The sequence below is a fragment of the Capsicum annuum genome, chromosome 2 (genome assembly GCF_002878395.1).
Source record: "Capsicum annuum cultivar UCD-10X-F1 chromosome 2, UCD10Xv1.1, whole genome shotgun sequence".
Taxonomy (NCBI): domain Eukaryota; kingdom Viridiplantae; phylum Streptophyta; class Magnoliopsida; order Solanales; family Solanaceae; genus Capsicum; species Capsicum annuum.
The window spans coordinates 131,712,301-131,715,923 of NC_061112.1; positions in this window are offsets into that span (position 1 = coordinate 131,712,301).

Consider the following 3,623-nt stretch of genomic DNA (forward strand, 5'->3'; position numbering starts at 1 on the left):
AACAGCCCCTGTTTGAAACCGGTAGCTACCTCAGAATTTAAATTTGCATGAAAGATATATTATATTAATTAAACGATCTAAAGTGAGAATTTTGATACAAAAAAAGCGTTTCGGAAGCGTTGTGAAACTTCTCACAAATCCAAAAAAGGGAAAATCAACCTTATGAGACTTCATCAACCTGCACGAGAATTTATATCAGAGACGAATTCATGTTTTAAATTTGATGAATTCAAACTTCAAAATTATTAGTATATTGAGCACATTGTACTTTTGTTGTTTGGTTGAGAAATAGTTATTCCGGGATAAATTAGCCCACCATGCATATGGGATTACTTATCCCATCACTATGATGTAAATGGTGGGATACGTTATTCCGGTATTAACTAATGCCTCCAATCAAACATGAAATAAAATAATTCTTTATTTTTTCCCAAGACTACTTACCCCTTATACCTCACAGCGGATTGAATGTGTTAGAAACTTTTTTTTCCAGATATATATTTAAATTCTGTGTTTTAATTATTACTGGGATTAGGTTGAACCCACATCACAAAGACTAAATGTGCCACTGGCTTATACTACGTATGTAGCAATTTTGTTTTCCACGTATCGGTAAATACTAAGCACTTTCTTTTTCAATTTTTATTTAATTACTTATCAGTTGAGTATAGAGTGAACTGTTATATACTCCTTTCTTTTCAGTCTTTTTCTATGGTTGATGTCTATCGTGTAGGTATATAAAAGAAATAATCTTTTATGACCACTTACAATTTAAAAGGAAGAAAATATTTATTTCCCGATCATTAATGTGCTTAAAACTGAAAAATTATCGTAAGAAGACATAAAATTGAAAATGGATTTATAAAAGATTACAAAACTAATTGACTTGTGTATATATCCTAGATAGTAAATGTATTCCTCAAGATTTCTTCCCTGGTCGAATACATTCAAAAAATGACTCCAATTTCATGTGTTGATTATTACACAACAGCTAACTAATAAAAGTTGAGAAAATTTCAGAGGGTTCTAATATTCACCTATATTACATAGCGGAGCTATATTTTACTTAGTTACGTACGTTACTTAACAATCCTTTTTTGGGTATCAGACTTCTAGAAGTGGTAGCTTAGATACGATTTTATTGCGTATACTTGATAGAATTAGAGATGTGATACAATCTTGTTGCGGATTCTTGATACAACTAAAGAAGAGTGTAACTAGAGATCTGATAGAATTAGAAATTTGTGATACTATTTCCCTTGTTACATGTTATTCTAGTACTGTGATACAAAAAGATACTTGATACAATTAGAGATGTAATGAGGTAAATCAAGATATTTACCACTTCACGAGATTTTGGAAGATTTGGAAAGGAAGAAAAAATCATTTGTGGAGAGAATTAAGGTAACGTTGAGGTAAGAGGGAGAAAATAAAGGGAAGGTTGAGGTGAGAGGTAGAGAAATAAGGAAAATTGGGTGAGAAAAAGAGTTGTATTGGTGATATGATATTGATTTTACCATTAAATTAGGGAGTGATTCAAATAGGGGGAAATTGTCATATAATAATTAGAAGTAGTTTTATGTTAATGAAATTATTTTAAAGTATAGCTGAACTATATAATGATAATTAAATAGTATTTGCATTATTTTTTTAAGTGATGAAACTCAATAAATCTATATCTGCTGAATAAAGAGAAAAATTCTTGTAAAGGAAAACAATTGTTCATTTAAGTTATTTTTCGAGAAGATTTTGGGTATGCTATCAATATTTGATCTTCTGTTCTTCCATTTACTTTAAAGTAAAAACAATGAAGTTAAACTATTTTCCAGCACTAATTGAGTTGAAACCAACTAATTAACCAGCATCCAGTACCCTATAAGTTTTGCCAATTCATGATCCAGCATACATAAAATGAAAATTTTCATTCTAACTCCATGAATTTTTTTTTATGAAAGCCTTTCATTGCCAGTAGAACCAACTAGCAAAGAGTAGAAGAAATTTGTCCTCATAGTTGTTGAAAATCCCTTGAGAATTACTAGCTCGATCTTCCTATCTTGTACGATTTGCAAATATATTACATATCCACCAAATTAATGTTAAACTTTCTCCACCAGCCCCAGGGCTTTGGTCTAGTGGCAAAAGCGCAACGCCTGAATGTGGATTAGGCGTATGCTATGAATTTGAACTCTGCTCAACATCAAAGTCTGATATTTAAGTGGAGAAAGATGGAGGGTCAGATCTATTATCAAATTATTAATTTTTATTTTTGCTGAGGGAATTATTTATACCGTCCTTTTGCCAATTCAACTTTATACAAACTACTCCAAATTTGGGTAAGATACATACGTAACACAAACTTTGCTAGTAAATTTATACTCATGCTAGTATTAGTGTTTATTACTCCGATCCTTTATATGTGTTATTGATCACGTTATTGTTACTGTCACTACGATACTTACGTTGGATGAGAGATGTAGGATCAAATCCTCAAATTAAGGGTGTTAAGTGGGCCGGACCGGGCTCAACAGTAAGCTTTTTAAAAATATCCCTAACCCGGCCCACTTAACCCAACCAGGTCAAACCCACCTAAACTTGGTAAAAAAAAAATAAAAACGTTTTTTCAATATACATTATATATACCCAGGCTCTCTTTCTTACACTCTTACGCTCTCTCTCTTTCACTGTAACTAACAGCTACTAACCCAACCCAACCCGTGACCGGCCGACGCCGGAGACGGCGTCGGAGCACCGGTAACAGGCAAGGATTCTCCCCTCTCTCCCCAGTTCTTTCTACCCTCTCCTCTCTCCCTTTCCCTGTCTCTCTCCGGCACTCGAATCACCTAGTGCCTTCATTGGGATCAAGGTCACCTTCCGTTCGATCCTGACGACGTAGGCAACGCACAGTTCTAGTCACCAGCGACCGAGTTCGGCGGGTCCATTTAAAGGTCCTGCCGGTTCTGATTATAGCGGATTCCGACAGTACTAGATCTGATTCCGGCGGCACTCCGGCGAAGCTCCGACGACAAATATCCCGGTGACCAGTTTCTTTTTCTGTATCCGTTTGGTGGGATCCAACATACCTCGCAGCAGAAGAGGACTTGGTCTACAAATGGAATCCGATGACTTCTAACTTTTACTATTTCATTTTTCTTATTATTCCATTATTATCTCCTGTATCTTGACTGGGTTTTAATTGGTTGGGATTATCTGTTGTCTTTTCTTGCATTGCTTGTTAGTATTGGTTTTGCTGTTCTTGGGCTAGGCCATTAGTGTGCTTTTTATCGGCCTCGGTGTATTCTCACCTTAACCCCTAGTTTTGTATATATTTATTTCTTTATTTCTAGCATCTGGTGTACTTGAATTCTGTTTGCATTTTGTGCTTTGAGTGTGCCTTTTATTGTTACTAACTTATTTGCTGTTAGTAGCCTCCGCTGTACTTTGGGGTTGAGTAGTAGCTTGGGTGGCTCATGGTGGAATAGGGTCATGTCCTGGGGTTCCTAGGGGTCATAGGGGCGGGGGTGGGATTAGGGACTGGTGTTGAGGTAGGTCCGAAATACGGAGTGCGAAGTATAAAGAGAGGGGATAAGAGAGTTGATAGTCTGAGGGTAGGGTCGTGGAACATA